We start from the raw sequence: 23,449 nt of genomic DNA on the forward strand, positions 1-23,449 counted from the left end.
CGGATAATGAAATCTCGATTATTACTTTATCATGCGAGAGTATAATATGTTCGGTGACACCCGAACTTAGCCCTTCCTTACTTGTTGGTTTTAAATTCGGTCAAAATAAAGTTAAAAAAAGTCATCTTTTACGGGACGAGTCGAGCAAGAACGCGTTTTATACCCCAAATATCCACCAAAATCATTTAAGCGGACCCGTGAGAGTTGTCGAGCTCTCTTCACGTCTTAATATTTTCGTCGAAGGTCGTACAGAATGGGGCTCTTCTTCAACGATCTATGACCCATTGTTGAAGGCTTTGTATCAGTCGTAGGTTTGTAGATTCAGCGCACGAAATTTGGTTAGAAAACAAAATTTGAGAAAAATTTTTTCTTAAATTTTTTCATAAATTATAAAAATCGCAACGCATTACTGAGATGACGACTGAAATAATATTTACCTAGTGAGGTGGATGATTTACGGGGGATCTTGTCACAAAGTTATGAGTTGCAAGTTCCCAAATCGCTTATACGAGATTTACTAATGTACTAATATACTGATATCTAGATACATAGTTAAGACCTAACAGCGGCTAGAGTTGTATTTGTAACTTTGTAATCTTAAGTAAGATGACTGCACACATCATAAATGGCATGTAATTGGCTGGTCGTATCATTTCCCTCTTTTATATCTTATATTTATAAGATAATGCTTAGTCCGAGCCCAAACACTTAATAAAGTGACTTTTATTTAATAATACATATATTTAATGAGCGATGCGCAAAATTTTATTCAAAATGTTCACCTTTGTTGTGCCTCAAATAGTTTGGGCATTAGTCGATAGCAGGGTGTATTGATAAATACTGTGCGTCTATTGACAATGCTGCTCTAAAGCACATTTAAGTAAATTTAAAACGTTGTAACAGAACTTATGGCAAGGCTACGTATATCCTGTCGTAAAAAATTTTTTTTTTTGTTTTTTTTTTTTGATTTTTGCTCCCAGGAAGTTTTCAAAGCTAAGGGCGTTTTCGGAGCTCTAGACAGACTTGACCCCTTAACCGAATTGCGAGGAGTTTTGTTAAGTATTGTTGCTTTTCACTTCAACGATAGAAGATAGTTTATTAACTGGATTATTTTTTAATAATTTGAACTTTTTAGCTAAAAATTTTTGACTCTTTTCCTAAAACTTCTTACTCAAAAACTAAAAAATATCGGATTTTTATTCCAAAATCTTTCAAAATTGTCCATGCACCATTTACTTTCAGCGAACTTGATACAAAATCAGTACTTCTTTGTCATTATTGTCAGGAAATTTAACTCTAAATAGACTGCCAAGCAAATCTGAAAAGTCTCAAAAATTTTCACTTTACTCATTTTCTGTGATTTCTTTAATTAACTCGTTTACGAACACATCGCTAATAAAGAAAAGCTCCGATACTTATAACTGTACTGTATTTAAATAACTGAATCATTACCTGCTCTTCTTCTTGCCTTTCATTATTCTTCCCAAAAAGTTCGGCACAAATTTATTGCCTACTGTTTTTAACCTTTAGGCCAACACCTTTCATTTACCTACACTCCACTAACACATCGACGCTTAACGGGCAATCACATAAAATATAATTTAATATTAAAATTCGTGTTGAATGTCGACGGCAACTTTCGCTAAAAGGAATTCCGTGTAAAGTGGAAAAGTTTACAGACAGACAAAAAAATAGAGGAATTTATGGAAATTCGTGCCGACTGCAATTGTTAAAAAGGGCTGTAAGGTTTGGGGGAAATTTTGCGTTTTCATATATGTACAAATATGCATACATACATACATTTAATTTATATTTGCATTATTGATTTCCATTTAGAATGATTTAAGTACATTGATTGAATTAATGTGAAATGCGCAGACAATTTTTCGGAAGAAAAATGAAAAAAAAAGAAGAAACGTTAACTTCTGTTACACCGAAGCTATAATACCCTTCACGGGGGTATTTTTTACAGCATGAAAGGATATATAAATATATATATATTTCTTTAGATATTGATCGGTGAGTTTGTATGACAGCTATATGTTATAGTGGTCTGATGGGAACAATTTTTGCACGGATTCCAGCATCGCCTTGGAAAATAATATATGTCCAAAATCGTGAAAGTGCCTTGACAAATAAGAAAATTTTCTATACAAGGACTTGATTTGAATCGATAAGTTTGTTTGGCAGCTATATGCTAAAGTGATCAGATCTAAATAATATATTTGGAGATGTTAACGAAACCTTGGATCGTAACCATAGTAGGAAAAACAGAAAAAGACATGTGTAAAGTTTCAGTTCAATATCTTGAAAACTGAAAGACTTGTTTATGTATATACCGATAGACGTATTAACGGAAAAGACTCAATCGACTCGGCTCATCATTCTGATAACTTATTTGTACACATATAACCTATAGGGTCTCCAAAATTTCCTTCTGGAAGTTACAAAGTTCATTGTAAATTGAATATATATATGTATGTTCAGAGTATACACATTAAAAAAAATTGATAGCAATATATACCGCTCAAATACATATATGAACTTTTGCAAGCCATGTTCTTTATGTATAAATTATTTAAGCTCACAAGCGTTGTTTATATTGCAATTTAACGCAATCTCTCTCTTCATCACGAGGATTACGAACATGTTGTACGAAAAATCCATAAAAAATATTGCATGCGCTCATATCACGATTTTCGTTTGCTCCACTAGTCGCCTGACTAGCGGCCATAAAAGCAATTCAAGTGCATGTGCATTCGTGTTCAATCCACATGTGGCTGTAATATGGTAGTTGACTCGCTGGTAACCGCTGGTGGCAACAATAGCGGCGACAACAAACGGAACTGGGTCACCACATAAATCTTGCGCAATATCGCGTTGGCAGATTTTCGGCTGGTGACAGTTTGAGTAGTTTTCTTCCGCTGTTTTGCACCAACAACAAAAAAAGAGAAAATTGTTGCATTCATAAAATGAGATAAAAATGTATTAAGTTTTGGAATGCTTCTAGGTTATATATTTTTAATATAATTTGTGAGTATAATGATACGCTTTGTGAGATGGGAGAACAGACTAACTTATTTATATACTGAGTTGGTTCCGAGGGCTTTGATAAGCACTTCTAGATTTATTTGATTTATGAATGAATTGTATAAGTTTTAAAAGATATTTCAAAGGTTGGAGGACAAAGAACAAAAAATCCTTTTCTAGATCTGATGGAACAGTTAGGCGATTCGACATCCTCCACTAAAAATATAGGGCATTGTCATTGTCGCCTGACATTGCCATCGCTAGCGATGCTCTGATCAATCATAACCTGGTCACCTTCTATAACAATCTGACCGTCTGCCCATAATTATCTCGATCGAGAAGTCCCCGAATTTATTTCTGTGGAAAATAGCATATTTGTTAACTTTAACAAACTGGATAGGCTTCACAGAGTTTTCTGAGAACACCTTCAACGTACTCATGTCTACGGATATAATCATTAGCGAACCTTAATTTCGCAAGGCAGTTGCAGCCGCTCCCGCTTTCTTCGTCCCGGCTGGAATAATCACGCATACTTGCCCTAATTTCCCAGCCACAGCAAGAGTTTTGGTAAGCGAACGGGACACTTCAATCGCTGTAAGGGAACACAACTTGGGGACTTGGCACATAGACTTGAAGTTTTGTAACCTCCACTGGTTTGAGTAAGCTTTGGACTACTGTTAAGTACACGCCCAATCCTAAAAGACTCGCCAATCAGGCTGAAACTCAATTCGATAGCCATGCCTCTCTAGACTGCTCTCTTCTATTGACAAGGTCGAAATACGTGTTACTTGATGGCTTGCCAAAATGCCAAAAGACTGCGCCCAATTTACTTTCACAGATGAGGACATTCAAGATGACATCAACAAGATAAAATTGTCAAAAACCATCTGATCTTACGGCATGAACATGTTGATGCGAAAGCCCCCAGGCTCTAACCCAGAACGTCGGTAACTCGCCATCCTAGGGGAGTTTTAACGTCCGATAACTCTTCTTCCCAAAGAGTGAAGACACTTTATGTCATTTTACTCCCGATTGAAGAACTTACCATTTTAGCTTAGCATACCAGCAACATGTTCTTCGTAAAGTCCAATTAATTCATGGCTTAAATCAAATCATTGGCATTAACAATCGCGGTGGGACAAAGAAGTGAAGTCAATGGGTGTGTGGTGAACTAGGGCAAGACGAAATATCTCCTGTCATCAAGCAAACAGTTGTCGCAGTCGCGACTTGGCACCCACGTCACTGTTGACAGTCATAACTTTGAGGTCGTACATAATTTCGTCTATTCGAAATGCAATGCATAATAACTCCTGCCACCAGGTGCTACTTCGGACTAAGTAGGCAATTGAGAAGTAAAGTCCTCTCTGACGAACAGAAGCAAAACTCCTATATGGTGCAGAGGTATGGACGATGATAACAATTGATGAATCGGCGTTACGAGTTTTCGAAGAAAAGGTTCTGAGGAAGATTTATGGTCCCTTGCCCATTGGCAACGACGAATACCGCAATCGATGGAACGATGAACATTGACATAGTTCAGCGAATTAAGAGATAGCGGCTACGCTGGTTAGGGCATATCGTCCGAATGGTTGAAAATACTCCAGCTCTGAGAGTATTCGACGCGGTATCCACCGGGGGAAGCAGAGGAAGAGCAAAACCAAGAAGATTGAAACGGAAAAACGACTGGAGCGCTGTTCTAAGCTTTCGCCAATATAGAAGAAGTAGAAATCAAAAATCATCATGCAAGAGGACAATTTTAGTCACGTTGGACTTGCCAAAAGCCACTAGAAACTAGAAAAAAAAACTAGAAGACATCGAGAAATCTACGACCTGAATAGCCGGACGATAATCATCCGTACTATTTCGGAGTAAAAATTCTAAGATAAAAAGGTTTAATAAGCTTAACTTTCCACCACAAAATCGACATAAACCATATTTCTGACCTCGGCGAAAGAGTAAAATCATAAAATTTCCGTTTTTTCCGTCGTACCGACCCTAAGATTTAATGTGCTGCACTCGCCAGCTTGTACTTTTCACTCCGCATCCGACGCAATTATTGCCAAAATACAGAGCCGTGACAACATCCTCAAGCCACCAGTCGGCATAACCTCGGGAAAATGCAAAAGCAGGATGATGGCAACTTACAAGGCAAATAACAGGTGGGTCATTAATTGTGCAGCACCTGTATGCTCACCTAGATGTAGTGGGGCGTAAACGAAGAAGCTTCCGTTTTGTCAGAACACTGGCACTTGTGAGAAAAACTCTTACTTCATAGAATGAAGTCCTCCTCGATATTTTAAGGATCCTGAGGCGGGTCATAAATTCTTGACGATGGAAAAAGCAAAAAAATAAATAATTAATTTTAATTCCAAATTTTATCTTTACTTTTCCAAAAATGTATCTATCTTCATTATTAAGCCAAAATAAATGTGTTTGCTGGAGATAAATCATTACTAAATGATACAATATATCACCTTGAGCTTTCCGCAAGCACTACTTTCTTTGCAACTGTAAACTTTCGAAACTAAAATTCAAATTTTAATATCTGTCCGCACCTTTGCACTACCCATTCATCATTTTTACGAGTGCACGAGTGTATGTGCGTGTGCAGGCAGAAAAAGTTTAAAGCTTACTAACCACCGTATTTTATGTGCACTTATGTGGCAAAAATAGTGCCGTTATTGCCATAATGGCTTTGAAGTTTTATTTACTTTTTTCCCACAATTTTTGTGCTAAGTCGCCTTAGTTACTCACTTGGCAGATGGGGCGAATGTGGGTTTTCTTTTGCGTACTCTTGCTGCACTTATTGCCTTTGAAGCTTTAAAGTGGTTTTAATATCTCTTTCTTTTTCTGCAGATCTACTTTGTAGCTCAGTTTGCCTTGTATGTAAAGCAACCTACTGCTCAGCCTCTTTTCTAAATAAAAAGGGACTACAGTTTGAATCAAGTTAGTCTTAAGATTTGGAAAAGAGCTTTAAGTTCTTGGATCCGCTGAAATAAGCTACATAAAATAATAAACCTACAAAAGCTTTAACGAAATAATCACTGGTGTACTAAAATACAAGATTTTTTTTAATCCTGGTCAAATTTGATCGGATGGCAAATTGGTAAGTACCTTCCCAAGGGTTGATAAGCCATATTTTACCAAAATCCTTATTAACTACGGATGCAGCATCTCTAATTTTGTGATAATGTATGATAATAATTCAAGCGAAAATCTAGAAGAATTCTCAGTCTAAGGCTCAACCCAAACCAAAAGTAGTTCTTAGAAGGTATCGAAGACTGATCCAATCCAATCTCGAAGAACAAACAGTAGTTTCTAGTGTAACAATTTATAATAACTCTTAAAGTTGAGGCCACTGACTCCGAATTTCGGTAGTAAATTTGAATAATTTCGACTCGTTGTTGGATTGTTTTTATCTTTCCATGATGAAACGACATACCTTACCCAAGAGAAATGTTCAAAGAGCGGAGAAAAATATGGCATCGTTTGCTGTCCCTATTGGTCTACTTTTGTAGCGTTCCTATTGAAAATTAAGAATAAGGTGCCCCTACCAGAAGGACTTCTAAGTATTCACACTCGAGAGATGCAAATGAGGCTTTCATGAGAATAACCCACCAGTAGTTTTGATAAGTACTCTCAGTCACCCCCGGCCTTAGTCACCCCGGTAGATTAACCCATTCGTTGCTCTAGTACAGTGTTCTTAATTACAAAAGAAGAATAATTGAACCTTAACAAGAAATATTGAGCCATATTTCTCAAAACACCAATCTTAGCCTTCGAGAAGTTTCTCAATTTGGCTTTCTGCATTGTACAGCGTTTATTAACTTTATATTCAAATCAACTTTAAAAGGAAGAATATATTACCTATTTTAGGTCTCATAGAATAAGGTGGAAAGACTTTTTCTTCTTTGGCCCTACAATCGTTGGTAAGTCTGAGCCGAGAGCACAAAGCTTCCCCAGTTTCTTCTATCCTAGGAGAGGGCACATCAGTTGTTTATCCGAAGTGCAGACAGGTTCGTATGCAATGTTTTATTGATCATGTTTATACAGAGTGCCGCTCCTCCTGCTGGACAGATGCTGCAACCTTGTTGAGCCCCTAAACCGATTACATTGGAATGCTCACATCAAGGCTCACTCTCTTTGCAGTGAACTTAAGTTCCACATAGCTCACTTAACCTGGAGTTCTGGATGAGGACACTGGCGTAGGGATTGAGTGTGGTAACTCAACTATTGCTGGCTACCAAGAGTAATTACTACACTCCATTTACATACATCACAAATACTTTTAGGGACTAAGTTGTAGTACTTCGACACGAAAAGTTTCGGTTTTCCTTCGAGTCAGTGCGTTATCATGATGGAAGAGCATTTTTTCCGCCAAATCGGGTATCTTTTCAGTAATTCCATGTTGAATCGAACCAGTAATTCACGATTATAAAGTCCTGAAACTGTTTTGCTATTCTTCAAGTATTTGATGTAAATTGCACTCTATCAAACCGAAAAATAAGTGTGCCCATTAGCTTTTTGGAAGAAAGGAAAGTCTAAGTCTTTTTCGGTGTATATTCTCCGACCTGTTCTACGGTTTTTTATATGTACTAGTAAACTTCGATTTCGTGAGTCCATGATAACTTTTCTAAAATATTGCGGATACGGCCCTTCCCATAAGCTTATGGATTGGGCAAAACAAAAAAAATCACTGCTCGATATTGATTTATTTCCACTTTTCTAAAATATTGCGGATACGGCCCTTCCCATAAGCTTTGGATTGGGCAAAACAAAACTACGAATATGAATCGGCTGACTGACTTTCGACAGTAACCGTCTATGAGATGGATCTAGCGCAGTGGATTATTCTAGCGATTGTGATGTCATCGAATGTCAAGGATAAGTACTTATCGAATCGCCTCCGTAGTTTGAGCCATCTACAAGCCTTATTTAGTAGTCAAAAAACGTAAATAATTATAATTTAAAAGCTAACTAAAACATTCAAAACATGTTCGGCCAGAAGGTAACCTCGAGAATGAGTAGTTTCCAAATGTATTCATCAAAAGGAAATTATATTGTCTGGCAGGAAGCGCCAACAACCAGTCCTACCGCAACCATAAAATACAAATACCAACACATGTGCTGGCTTCTTGAAAGCGCGAAAACAACCCGGGTACCAACCGACAACCACTCACCGGCTCGACTGAACTTCGCTGCTAACAAGCTGTCCACATTCATAATTTGCGGCCAGCCACGAAATAGCAAACTGCTCGAAAAAAATGGCGAAATTTTAAATTTCATTTCCGTTAACGCTAGACGGCCGCCAAGCTAGCAAAAAAGTGCTGAAATCAACTTTTTTCTTTTATTTACTCTTTCTTGCAGTCATTCGCCTTAACCCTTAACCGCTTGACAGCTGTCATTTTTAGAGAATTTCACCAATGTCTGGGCATGTGTGTGCGCGTATGTATTAGTGAGCTTACAATTGTTAGCACATACGACTTGATACGCCGTTATCCTACTCAACAGACGCAACAGATTATATAGACAGCAGAGTCACTCTGTCTGTCGGTCTGGCTGTCTATGCACCAGTTGATGTGTGGCATGTAATTTGCGCACTTCAACAACAAATTTGAATTTTTTTGTGTGCTTTGTTTTTGTGTGCTGCCAGTAGAGCTCACCGTCATTACAGCTCATCATTCACTTCAGTGGTTCTGCCAGTTGGCGCATTAAATTCTTAGTATCTTGATATCCTTTAACTCGTACATATATTTGGACTTAGTCTGCCATTACTTTGCCGGAACTTTTCTTAGACTGCCATCAGCGGGCTATCAGTCATCCGTTAACAGTGCAGGAAAAAAGATTTACACAAACAATAAAGTACTGTTAAATACTTTGTTGTTGTTACCTAATCCGACTGCATTGCACACAAAATCTCTTTATGTCTTTATACCCTTAACCTGGTATATGAGGCTAGGTACGAGGACTGTTACTGTGCTCAAGCGACCTAGTCCCGCAGTTATTATCAAGTTTCTGTATGAAAAACTTTTTATTTGACAACTAATCTGCACAAAATTTCACTTAGATTATTGCGGAAGATAGCTCTACAATTTCTAAACATTACATTCAGATCGAACTACTCTAGCATATAGCCGCCCTACAAATTAATTTGTCAAAGTCACAACCTTGTATGGAAACTTTGTTTATTTGACAAGATATCCTCCACAAGTCAAAATCAACATAAAGATCTTTATGCTTTAAGAAATGCACCTGTGAAGGATATATTCGGTAAAACCAAAATAAAAATTTTTTCTTGTTGTTCTCTTTTTGTTTGCCTCACTTACTTTTGCTTATGTTTGCCGCAGGTTTTCCTCCAGCAAACCCTTTATTATATTTCGTCATGTTGCCATCATCGTTTAGTTGTTGTTTTACAGCCAGCTGATGGCTGCTATCAGTCTGCCAGCTTTCGCATTAATCCATACTTGAGCAGCTTAACTCGTCAAAGCCGCATCAACACCAGCATCAGCATCAGACGGCAGCCAGCAAAGCTCCAGCGGCGGCAACCAACAGTGATAACAATAAAGCATATAAGAGAAAATAAATTTAATATCGCAATGATTGCTGCAGCGCAAGTGACTTAAATATCATTACTCCGTTTGTTGAATGCCTTTGTGTTCTCTGTGCTTGTGTTTGTTGTAAGTTTCTACGAAATAGCGGGAATGCTTCAGTAAGTTCCGTGGAAAATGTTCTGGTGGTTATTGCTTTAAACTCAGAAATCTACCTTCAAGATAGTGAGAGAGAGAAAAAAGAATTAAGGAAATATATGAAGGAAAGTCAGAAAAAAGCAAGGATTCCTTTAATTACGCAAACCGATTTTTGTAGGCGAGGGGATGACGAGGAAAGTCAAAGGGTCCCTACCGGTTTCGAAGTCGACGAGTATCGAATATCCAGCTTAAGAACGGATATTTGAAATATTTATTTGTTGCTAAACGATTTGCAGTATATTTCTAATTCTAACACCCGCACAAGAAACCTTGTGTATAAAATTTAGATAGCAGATATGCTCTCTTCGCTCTCGTCTGTTAATAGATCAGCGGCTTTCCATGTATTTTATAGTTATATGAGTAGTTGTATTATTACAATGATAAGTTCTACAAAATTGTGAAAAAGATCATACATTTCATCGTAACATGTTCAGCTTAGTCTTTTTCTTCCACAAATTAATTCTGCTTTGTAATTACAAGGGCTTTCCAAAGTAAACAGGACTTTTTGAATCTAGCGCACCCTGGTGGCGCCATCTATACGTCGACTGGTGCGTTAGAATCTGCTATCTTTATCGATTGTTTCATGACATTTTATCGATTGGAAGTGAGTTATTGCGTTTTAAGTGTCAGTATGTTTGTGTTATCGGTGCGAAAATGGGCTTCGAACAAAGAGCCAACATTAAATTTTGTTTTAAAATTGGTAAAACTTTTACCGAAACATTTCAATTGATGAAACAAGTTTATGGCGATGATTGCATATCCCGTAGCAGAGTGCACGAGTGGTTTCAACGTTTCAAAGTGGTCGTGAGGACATAAATGATGATCAACATGTGGGCCGATCAAAATCTGTGATCACCGGATATTCCATCGAAACTATGTGTGAATTCATCAAAAATCAGCCGAAATCATCATTGAAATTCATGGAAATGGAATTGAACATCTCCAAAACATCGATTTATTGCATTTTGACCGAACATTTGGGCTTACGAAAGATGTGTGCACGCTTTGTTCCGCACAAATTGACTGACGACCAAAAATTGTTCAGAATCCAACATTCGAAGGACGATTATTTGACCAAAAATCACATTTTAACCATTAACCACTTCTCGTATTCACCTGATATGGCACCGTGCGACTTCTTCCTTTTCGGAAAAATGCATTTACCCATGAAAGGAAAGCCAAGGCGGTCATACCGACCAACGAGCTAAATCACTCGTTCGACATGCTTTTGGACCGTGCAAAAAGCTGTATTGAAGCAGAAGGAGGCTATTTTAAATAAAATAAATTGATTTTGCCGAAAGAACCATTTGTTCCGTTTTTTTTTTTAAGTCCTGTTTACTTTGGAACACACCTTGTGTGTGGTTTGATGGAGTTCTGATGCAGTACGAATTAAGAGTTTAGCTGATGAAAGTGTTGGATTGAGTTCAGTTGATATCTATTTAAATGGGACCAAACGAGTTTGCGCAATGTCTAACTTTTGAGCAATCAACACAGTATTGACATGACTGTCGAATAAAAGGATTTTCAGTATTAAGTCGCTAATTTTAACGACTGGCTTTGTAGATGGTGGTGTTGAAATTCATTCCATTTTGCCTTTAAACAATTCAGATGTGACAACTTCTTTTACGTTAGTATCTGCTGATAGGCTCGTTGGAACTCTGAGAGGATAACCTTTCGTTATTGACCGATCGATCGTTGGGCTCAAGACAGTAGAGAGATGAGCTGTTTGAAAAGAGATTATCACCGGCATCGACATTAAATTAATTGATCTCGCGACATCTATATTTTCGGCTGTCCGTTTCATCTTGATATCATGCGCAGAATAATAATCTGCCAAGCCCTATACGATAGTAATAGGGCTATATATTCTTACGCGCTTTAATTATTTGATATCTCTGGCCATAACTGAAGTGCCTTAACAAAACTTGACAATATATGTTGCAATTTTCTTATCCCTCTCATCCCTAGCAGTCCTTCAAACGCATGCTATTTGGCTACTCAAAGGATATCAAGTCTCCTAAGACCGGAATCGTGAACTGATTGAGCCATATGTAAAATAATCGTTTCTGACCACTCACTGAATGGCGCTCAGAGAGCTTTCCTCACTTGTGTGAACTTCTACACATGGCCTCTTCTATGGGAAAGATACCGAGATCAGACGAGGAAAGCGAGGCGTATTTGCAGACAAAAACGATACAGGCCGAAATGCGTGAGTGCGAAGAGCTTAACCAGCTGGCCGAAAGGGATAATGTTTGAAAATTCTTTGGAAAGAGGCGACGCCTAACAGAAGGTTTCAAGACTGGAAAAAACTCTTGACTGATGCCCAGAGCATACTGAAATTATGGAGGGAACACTTCCCCAACCTACTGAATGGCAGTGAAATCAAAGTAAAAGGAGATGGTGAACCCTATCCCCCAATCGGTGACGACGGACCATTGCCGGACCATGAAGAAGTTCGAATAGTAAATAGCCGTCTGAAAAACAATAAAGTGGCGGGCCAATGGATTTGGCGGCGAAGAATTGATAAGGAGCATGCATCAGCTTCTTTGTAGAATATGGTCGGAATCAAGCATGTCTGACGATTGGAATTTAAGTGTGCTCTGACTAATCCACAATAAGGAAGATCCCACAATTTGCGCCAACTACAGTGGGATAACGTTAATAGTGTGACTTTAGGCCAGAGAAATTAACAACTGACCAGATATTCACCATGCGCCAAACTTGGAAAAGACCCGTGAAAAGAGGATCGACCCACATCGTGGCTGCGTTTATGCCGCGATGTCTGAATTTGGTGTCCCCGCAAAACTAATACGGCTGTGTAAACTGACGTCGAGCAATACAAAAAGCTTCTTCAGGATAGGGACGGACCTCTCCGAACCGTTCAATATCAAACGAGGTTTCAGACAAGTAGACTCCCCATCATGCGATTTCTTCAATCTGCTGCTGAAGAAAATAATTCGAGCTGCAGAACTTAACCGAGCAGGTATAATCTTCTATAAGAGTGTTCAGCGGCTGGCATATGCCCATGATATTGATATCATTGACCATAAAAACCGTGCCGTTAGTTATGATTTTTCCAGGTTGTACAAAGAAGCGAAGCAAATGGGTCTGGTGGTAAACGAGGCCAATACGAAATATCTCCTGTCATCAAACAAATAGTCGTTGCTCTGAAAGTTTCCACGCAGTACCCGCCGGGGGAAGCAGAGGAAGTGGAAGACCTCCACTTCGTTGGAAAGATCTGGCTTCGCTTGGAATCTCCAAATGGCGCCAAACAGCGAAAAGGAAGAATGACTACCTTTAGTATGTATAATTTATCGTTTGCGTAAAACTATAATTTTTGTTTGTTTTTCTTTACTTCTCTCTTTCCAATCGATATTCTTCGAGCCATTGCTCTAAATATTTACAGTTTATGTACTTATGTATACTTTTATTTTCCTCTTTGATTATTTTGTTAAATTCACAACATACATGCATAAAACATTCAAGAGAAATACGAGCATTTCCGAGATTTATTCAGGTAGCTTAAATGAAATCACGTACCAAAACAATTCCCACAAAATTGGCTAATGGAATGAAAATGTTCGAAAATTTTGTGAAATCAGTGCAACAAGAAAATGCAACAATTTCTTTAAATAATCAAGGATTCTATATATGATACATACTCACAAATATATAGTATATGGCTTGTAAGCTAGCAAGAAGAGTGCAACATTGACATTGCATTTCGTAAAAGCTTTTCCAATTGCTTGTTCTTTTAGCAACTTTGTTGATTTGCTTTTTTTTTGCACTCATACACCTTTTGCTATTGTTGCAATTTTGTTCTGTGTGCCAGACGGGTTTTGATTAAAACCAATTGATTGCTGTATTGTATATTTGATAAGATTCTCAATTGAGACGACCAATTGTTTAAAGCAATTTCCTGAGTGCTTTTGCAGGGTAGTTAAGTTTAGTTGAAGTTTGAATAGTATGTAAAAGAACGAGCGAAGTGTATTCAAAGAATTAAATCAGAGACATTTACAAAGAGAAATTTTGGTTTAATTTCATTTTGTCATACATTTTTGAAGATTTTCTGTAGATAGAATCTTAGCAAGATTCCTCAAAAACATTCATTTACAAATTGAAATTTTGGTTTAATTTCATTTTGTCATACATTTTTGAAGATTTTCTGTGGATAGAATCTTAGCAAGATTCCTCAAAAACATTCATTTACAAATAGAAATTTTGGTTTAATTTCATTTTGTCATACATTTTTGAAGATTTTCTGTGGATAGAATCTTAGCAAGATTCCTCAAAAACATTATATTAGAACACTTTTGCGTGATAAACTCCTTTCTAATCTTCTTTTTTGTAGGTTTCTTACAGAGGTAGTCCAAAAAAGTTTAAACAGGCGCTTATGACCAAAAATTGGTATTTTAGCTACCTTTCCATATGGAGCCGAAATGCTCTTCCTGTTATAGCCATTACCTTAATTTTTTTTAATAGTAAAACAATTATTTTTGTTATCGACTATTATTTCTTCCTTGTATATATGTACGTTTTAAGATCGTTTACGAAGAGCACCTAATTGAAATTTTCGAAAAAATAAGTTTCTAGCATTTTTCCTCAGGGAAAAGAGCGTCAGAAAGATAAAGAGAAAGGAAAAAAGTGAGAAAGAAGGTCTGAAAAAAAGAGAGCGACGGATATTTAAAACAATGGTGAAACTTCCCAACCGCAGGTCCTTCTCTTATAACCTCTGATAAGATATACCAGTGGGATCTCCCTCTGCTAAAAATGAATTTTTCGAGACTAAGATTGCAAAAACCTCTAACCATTTCGCTAGTTTTGGAGAATTTTATCAAATAGCTGATCCTAGAATGGTACTAAGTTGATGCGAACGAGGCCGAATCGACTCTCCACGGTCTTCGTGTACACTCTCAGCTAAGGCTGCTATATTTTCTTCGCTACGTGCTGGACGTGGTCCATTCGTTCGAATATTATTCAATAATAATTGCTGGATCTCAAGATGGATGATAGTATTACGAATAGTACGCTCAGTAGGCCGATTTTATTGACCATAAGTTGAGTGAAGTGTGAATTTTCGTAATTAAGTTGAAAGTCTTTCCATGATGAAATACCAAATAATACTGAACAAAAGTAACATGACAGCTTGACACGTCTCACGCGTGTTCTGTCAAAAAAAGACTATTGAAAAAAGTAACTCTACTTGGATCACCCGTTGTATTCTTTTTTGCTCACATTTTCCAAATCTTTCTTATCGGCTTCAATATGGGATCTGAGCAAACACAAACATGTCAACAATTAATTACATTTTCCACAAATTTTATCAAATAAGCCTTGGTTGAAATATCCTTCAAAGCCTTCAGGGAATTTCGGGTTTTTCCGTTTCGACTCATTTATGGAGCGCCATTCGCTAGATTTTTGAACAGTTCGACGGCATATTCATAAACCTACGTCTCGTCTCCAGTAGTAATACATTTGATGAATAAAGGTCTCTTAGCCACATTGTCAAGCATTTATCTTGCGACTTACACACGACGTCGTTTTTGCAAAATATTCAGCTTTTGGTATGAGTCTAACATTGGCACGCTTTATGCCCAATACAAAGTTAACTGAAATGTGTCGAGTCGATCCGTTAGACACTTTAAGATCCTCTACAAACTCTCTGATTCCGACCCAACGATTTTCAAGCGCTGTTGCATAAGCTTTTTCGATGTAATCGTCATTAATAGAATTGAATGGAATAGTCGCACGAAGAAAATTTTCAATAATTTTCAAAACCTTCACGGCCTTGAAAATGAAATACTAATTTGGAATTGGAAAGATAAAAAGATTTCTGGCAATTTGTGGATACCATGCAAATGGTTGTCTTTTGCGGCAAACCAATCAGTCACCCAATTTTCGACTTCTGCGTAGGAATCGTGGGGCTGCTCAGCCAATGTGTGTCTCATTGATGGTAACAAATGGTAATCGGAAGGGGCAAGTCTGTTGAATACGGCGGATGCGGTAACAGCTTCCAGCCAAGTACTTCGATTATATCCTAAAACGATTTTGCTTTGTGTGCAGGTGCATTGTCGTGTAACAAAAGTATTTTTCGCTGTCTTCTGAACCACTCTGGTTGTTTTTCGGTCAATAAAACTGATCATTTGTTGTTTGTAGCGATTAGTATACGTAATAACAGTTTGACCAGATTTTAAAAACTCATGACTCTTTTAAGCCTACCAAACCTTCTTACTATGTCGATCTGTTTCTGCAGTCGTTATTGATGGTTGTTCCGGATTAAACCATGATTTTCTACATTTAGGATCCTTAAAATAAATCCATTTTTCATCACCAGAGAATATTCGACGCCAAATTCATTTTCTTTCGTGTGTTTGAAGCAAACTTTCGCAAATGTTTTTTTCGGTTTTTCAATTTGTCTTTCATTCAATGCAAGAGGCACCCATCTTCCAAACTTTTGGATCTTTCCCATAGCTTTCAAACGACCTGAAATTGTTACAACAAACAACATTTAAAGTGGCTGCCATTTGATTTCGACTCAAGGTATCATATTCATCCATTTTTGCTTGCAGTTCGGCATCTTCAAACTTGTATGGTGGTCTTCCAGGTGCTTCATTTCTTACATTAAAATCATTACCTCTAAACCGTTGAAACCAACTTTTGCATGTTGCTTCTGATAGAGCATGATCACCAAATGCTACGGCAAGCATTCGATCTCTGAAAATCATCACTTTTCGGTACAAAATTTTACATTTTCAACACAATGAAAAAATATGATGTTGTTTGCAAGGTTATTGAATATGTTTGACAAATGTCATGTCAACCAAACAGAAAAAAATGAAGGCTCGTTCACAACAAATGTAACCCACCAACACATTTGTATCTTTACCGATACACCTGTTAAGTTTCAGAGGAGAAATGGCAATGAACTCGGTACATTTTTGCACCCTAAATAATTTTATCATTTCCATAAATGAGCATTAACAATTGGCTATGCGCCTGGCAGTATGCAAGCATAATTTTAATGCTTTAAAAAGAGTAAACCAAATAGCACAAAAAAGGAATAAAGACGCTACAGAAATACATCCACTTACAAACACCGAATGCATTCAGACAGAAAACGCAGGCAAGGCAAACATGTGCAGCCACTTACAGACACACATACACTATAGCATATGTATGTACATACCGGCTTGTTTGCTCCGACCGCATGGTATGGCAATTTCCACGCAGCAGCCAGCTATGCGAAAATTGGCGAGTGAATTCCGCACCGCCACGCAAACAAAAAATGAAAGCAATAAAACCAGAAAAGCAACAAAAGTGAAAAAAACCGAAGGTGTAAAGTGAGAAAATGAGTTTGCCAACGGAACTTGCTGGCTAGCCACAAAAAAGAGATGCCGCAAAAAGAAGCGAATCAAATAAAATATTCAGGACACATATGCGCTTACGTAGCAAAGCATTTTTGCGAATACACAGACACACCTATCTTTTTATGTATATGTGTGTGTACTTAAGCTCACAAAAACCCATTCATCCATGGATGTACTTTGAAGGATTGACAGCTTCGTGCATGTGGAGGACACAAACACAAAGTGTCCATAGAAATTTGTGGAGGGGGCAGCGAGGGACAGTGAATGTGTTCGCTAGTTCCAATATACGCTTGTTTATATTTACGGTTGGGTATTCGCATATGCCGGCGTTGGGCGAGTGAATTGTTTGTATTTAAGTATTTAAATGTACACATGACATACTTTTAGGCGCTGCAAGTGAAGACTGCAGCATTGTTTGTTTTTTAAAGAAACCACCCTGCAGGAAAGTGTTTGTTGGATATAGAAATTTCTTTTAATTTGTTTACTTTTTAAGCTTAACTCGTGAATTCCGTTATATATACATATTCCTGGCTATGGAATATGCGGGTGAAAAACTCGCTACAATGGAAGCTTGTGAAAATGGACTGGACAAGTGTTTTGCCAATAGGGTGGAGGTTTTTCATGAAACTTTCACTATTAAATTACCTTCGAAAGGTCAAGAAATCATGAAAGAAATCCGAATGTGAATGTGTTTATTTTCTTCTCAGAAATTTATAATTGAAATATGTTGGTTGGCACAGAGCTGACAGGTCAGTTGAAAAGTCTCCAGCCTGACGCATAGATGGCGTAAACTAGAATTAAATTCATATGATTTCTAGTTAGCCTTAACTTTCAAGAGGCGCGTGCATAAATTTAAGGACTGACGGATCATTAGTTTGTGAACCATATCATTTTGAGTGAAGCAACTTTTGTTATTGTGAAAAAAAATGGATTAAACGAAATTTTTGTGTTAATAAAGCATTGTTTTTTGGGTGAAAAAATACCATTCAAGCCAAGGTTTGTATTGATCAACATTATTTCGACACTGCACCAGGGAAACCAACCGTTGAAAAGTGGTTTGCTAAGTTTGAATGAGGCGAACTAAGCAAAGAGGACGACAAAAGCAGTGGTGGCCTTAAAGAGGCTGTTAGCGACGAAAATATCAATAAAGTCCACAAAATAGTTTTCGATGCACATGACGTAAAGAGAGCAGATCTCTAAAGATACTAACTGAGCGTGTACAACATATCTTTCATGAATATTTGGATATGAGAAAGCTTTGTGCACAGTCGGTGCTGTGCGAGCTCACTTTTGCTCAAAAACAACGACGAGTTCATGATTCGGAGCAGTATTTGATGATGTTCAAGCGTACAAAATCCAAGTTTTCGTATCGATATGTGACAATGGATGAAACATGGCTCCATCATTTCACTCCGAAGTCCAATTGACAGTCATTCGAGTGGACTGCATATGATGAGTTCGCTCCAAAGCGTGGAAAAACGCAGAAGTCGGCTGGCAAGGTTAGGGCATTTGCATTTTGGGATACGTACGTAATAATTTTTATTGATTTCTTTGAAAAAGGAAAGACCATCAACAGCGACTATTACTTAGCGTTATTGGATCGTTTGAAGATGTAATTGCCGAAAAAACGCCCCCACTATTTGATGAAAAAGAAAGCCAAGTTTCACCAAGATAATGCACGATGGCATACGTCAGTGAAAAGTTGCCAAAATGCTTGAAACGAGCTTCGAATTACTTCCTCAACCACCGATACCGATTCTCTTGGGGAAAATTAATGTATGAAAATTTTCACAGTAATATCTTAAAAGCTAAAGAACTAGAACCCTACCTCCATACAATTATTAATGGCATATTTTATTTTGATTCGACAAACAGAAATGTTTTACAACATGCTAAATAAAACAAAAATGTACTGTGTATGGGAAAAATAGATACTGGGTTCTAGTATCTGAATAGACAATACATTCATATTTAATTATGGGAAAATATGAGATGAAAAACTGTATGAAACATCTCCCTCTGATATTCCTGGTTTACCATTACTGTTTGTTTTCCGCACTTACCTTTCAGCTCACCACAAATTTCCCGAAAATAAAGAAAGTAAATAATGATCTTGGTTGTTCACGCGTGTTCTAATACCGGTATATATCCAATAGGGTTTTATTAAACAACTAAAAATTCCCGAAAATTGAAAATCATAAAATTCCTATCTCTGATGGGTGGGAGATTTGCGAGAATACACCGATTGTCGCTGATGTCGATAACCAACTGAACTGGGATCTCCTCGTCGGTCCCTTTTTCGCTTTGGTATGTGGGCGGTGTGATGGTTGTTAGTTGGTGTACTTGTGTGTGGGTGTCAATATGTGTTGCTCTCGTGAGTAGTGTGGATGGTAAGCGGTGATGTGGTGAGTGTGGTGAAGGATGCGTGTCAGTGTTGATATGTTGAATTGATGTGGTATTCTACTGTGGTGTGTGTGTTGATGTCGGGGGAGGATGCTAATTTATACAATTACCTTTATATATAGCAGTTTTTTTTATACTCTTGCAACCAGTTTTGTTCCCTTAACGGTTATACGTATGACCTAAAACTAATCGAGGTAGATATAACGTTATTTATACCTGATCAGAATGAAGAGACGAGATGACGACTGACTGTGTATCTGTCTGTCCGTCCGTCCGTCCTTTGCCCTTAATAAGTTTAATGTAGATATCTCCTAAACCACTAGAGTCACAACTATCAAATTTTCCCAGCAGAAATATTATATATTAATCCGGTTGACACTGTGGCAATGGATAAAATCGCTCTCTGACTCCCCATATAACACTACAGTTCAAAACTACTACAAGCGCAATAAATCAACAATTACGTAAATACGCAAAATACATCAAACTTTACTTAGACTACCTTTAAGTGAAATTACAGATCACGGGCGACATCGGATCGCAACAACATTCATTTCCTATATAACACAGTTTTTAATCCCAATTGATTTTTCCCTTTTCAGTGTACAAATCAAGAATTAATAGCTGGAGAAAACTTTAAATAGTAATGTCTTTGGAATATGACACCTTATGACCAAAAATTTTCTAAATCCAACAAAAAATGTTCAAGTTCCTAGATACCGAACACTTGGACTTCGGTACTTATAGTTGACTTTTTAGCGCAAATATCGGTCAATGTGTGGGATATATAATTGAATATATCAGGGATAATCCTATCCTGATGTCTTTGGTATGTCTGTGTGTCGAAAATGGATTGATTCGGGTCAATACTTCCCTTTGCTCCCAAATACCTAATACAACGATTTTCGAACTTTCAGGTGACTTTATACCGCATATATCGGCTAACATGTGAAATATTTCAATGAAAATGAGAGAGCATGTTTTACTCATAACAGTGTTTATTGTGCCTAAAATAGTTTAAATTGGGCGAAAACTTGACATAGCTCCCATATATAGATCCATTTGCAGTACCAACTATCGTACGATGCCGAGAAATATTTATAGCAAGTTTCATTCAGATATCTCAAGTTTTTCTTATGTTACAGCTTATACAGAAGCTTACACAGACGGATGGATGGACACCGGAGCTGATACGGAGCTTTGATACGGAGCTGTTAGGTGATCAAACCTATTATTATCTGTAGCAACATGTTGCAAGACACGCAAGCATAAACATTTTCAATATGTGACATTATTTGAGTCAGTATTTGGCATTAATTACCACACCACAATACGAGTTTATTACATTAATAGTTTCTTTAGTAAACACTATTTACAGACGAGAAGTTATCATACAGATCTTGTGATTTATCTTACGCATTTTATTTATGGCCCTTAATAAAGAAAAACCCTGGTTTTCAACAAGAGTTGGCAATTTGAGTTGAGTGTTTCTCAGAGTTTACCATCATGACATCTAAATAGTCTCCTTCTGCTTCAATACAGCTTTTTGCACGGTCCAAAAGCATGTCGAAGGAGTGTTTTAGCTCGTTGGCCGTTATGGCCGTCAGTATGTCGGTGCAAGCCTTTTGACTGACCTCTACGTCTGCATATCGGTTTTCTTTCATGAGCAAATGCATTTTTTCGAAAAGGAAGAAGTCGCACGGTGACATATCAGGTGAATACGGGGAGTGGTTAATGGTTAAAATGTGATTTTTGGTCAAATAATCGTCTTTCGAATGTTGGATTCTGAGCAATTTTTGGTCGTCAGTCAATTTGTGCGGAACAAACCGTGCATACACCTTTCGTAAGCCCAAATGTTCAGTCAAAATGCGATAAATCGATGTTTTGGAGATGTTCAATTCCATTTCCATGAATTTCAATGATGATTTCGGCTGATTTTCGATGGAATATCCGGTGATAACAGATTTTGATCGACCCACATGTTTAGCATCATTTATGTCCTCACGACTACTTTGAAAGCGTTGATACCACTCGTGTACTCTGGTACGGGATAGGTAATCATCGCCATAAACTTGTTTCATCAATTGAAATGTTTCGGTAAAAGTTTTACCAAATTAAAAAAAAAATAATATTGGCTCTTTGTTCGAAGCCCATTTTCGCACCGATAACACAAACATACTGACACTTAAAACGCATAACTTCACTTCCAATCAATGAAATGTCATGAAATTCTCACTGCACAATCGATAAAGATAGCAGATGACATATAGATGGCGCCACCAGGGGGCACTGGATTCAAAAAGTCGTATTTACTTTAGAACGCACCTTGTACTATAGCAAATAGCTGTCACTGACCGATCAAAGCTCTTGAAAGAAATCTTTTGCATTTGTGAAGGGTATTACAGCTTCCGGCGAACTGAGTGTTAACGTTTTTCTTTCTTGTTTTTGTATATGATGTACCAATGTTTGATCTGGCAAACAGTTTCGGAGATATGAGCGCATTTGAAAGAGCTTTGAACTTTCATTGTTTCATCGGCTTCCAAAATTTGAAACTCATCTCGAAATGCTGTTTTCAGAGTAGATAATGAAAATTTTTCCGTTACGCGACGATCGATCTAATAGAAATTTTCACTATCTTCTTAGATATACAGGGTGGGCCAAGAGAAACCAAGGGGTGTAAAAGTTTAATAACTTTTTCGTTTATTCATTTTTTTTTATTTTTAATTCAAATTATATAGACAACACTTGGAGAATTTATAATGGAGAGGTACACAACTGAATACAAAAGGGAAATTTTTTACACTAAGTATGAAAAATAATGTCCCTAAATGACCGCCGTTTTCAGCTTCGCACTGATGGGCTCTTTTTAGAGCATTTTCCATAACATCTTTCAAAACTTGTGGCTGTAGCGTTCGAATTTCTGCACCAATGTTTGCCTTGAGTTCAAGGATTGTCTCTGGCTTGTTCACATACACTCGCTCCTTCAAATAACCCCAAAGAAAATAGTCGGGTGCTGTCAAATCTGGCGATCGCGCTGGCCAAATAATTTCCGAATTTCTGGAAATTATTTCGCCCTCCAAAAATTTGACTTAAAAGTGCCATTGTGTCTCGGGCAGTATGGGCAGTAGCTCCGTCCTGCTGAAACCACATACCAGGTCTGTTTTCAAGAGCAGCACGTAAAAAATTTTCTATCATAAACCGATACCGCTCTCCATTTACGGTTACAGCACTTCCATCTTCATTCTCGAAGAAGTAAGGCCCAATGACATTTTCAGATGTGATCCCACACCATACTGTACACCTGATGGGGTGTAATTGGCGTTGATGAATGGCTCTTGGATTTTGAGAACCCCAGACCTACAGTTCTGCTTATTAACAAAGCCATTCAAATGAAAATGAGCTTCATCACTCATAATAAAATTTTTAATAAAGTTGATTTCATTTCTGGCCAACTCTTGAAATTTAACTGCAAAATTTAGACGTTGCCGATGATCTGTGGGTTTTAATTCTTGCACCATTTGCACCTTATATGGGTATAACTGTAAATCTTTTTTTAAAATGCGCCGTAGTGACGTACGAGACATTCCTAGCTGAGCAGAACGCCTTCTGGCAGATGTTTCTTTAACACTTTGCTGTACTCGTTCAATATTTTCCGCAGTGCGACTTAAACGTGGTGTACCGGTTCGAAGCAAATCTGTTACGCTGCCATGTTGGTGATGGCGATCAACTACAACAAAAGCTTCAGAGGGCGCAATTCTGACGTTAAAATGTCGACGATATGCTCTTTGCGTTAAAATAATTGACCTCTGGCTTAAATAATAAAATTCTATTGTTCTGGTTCTCTGTTCAGTTGTGTACCTCTCCATTGTAAATTCTCCAAGTGTTGTCTATATAATCTGAAAT

The sequence above is a fragment of the Bactrocera neohumeralis genome, chromosome 3 (assembly GCF_024586455.1).
Source record: "Bactrocera neohumeralis isolate Rockhampton chromosome 3, APGP_CSIRO_Bneo_wtdbg2-racon-allhic-juicebox.fasta_v2, whole genome shotgun sequence".
Classification (NCBI taxonomy): Eukaryota; Metazoa; Arthropoda; class Insecta; order Diptera; family Tephritidae; genus Bactrocera; species Bactrocera neohumeralis.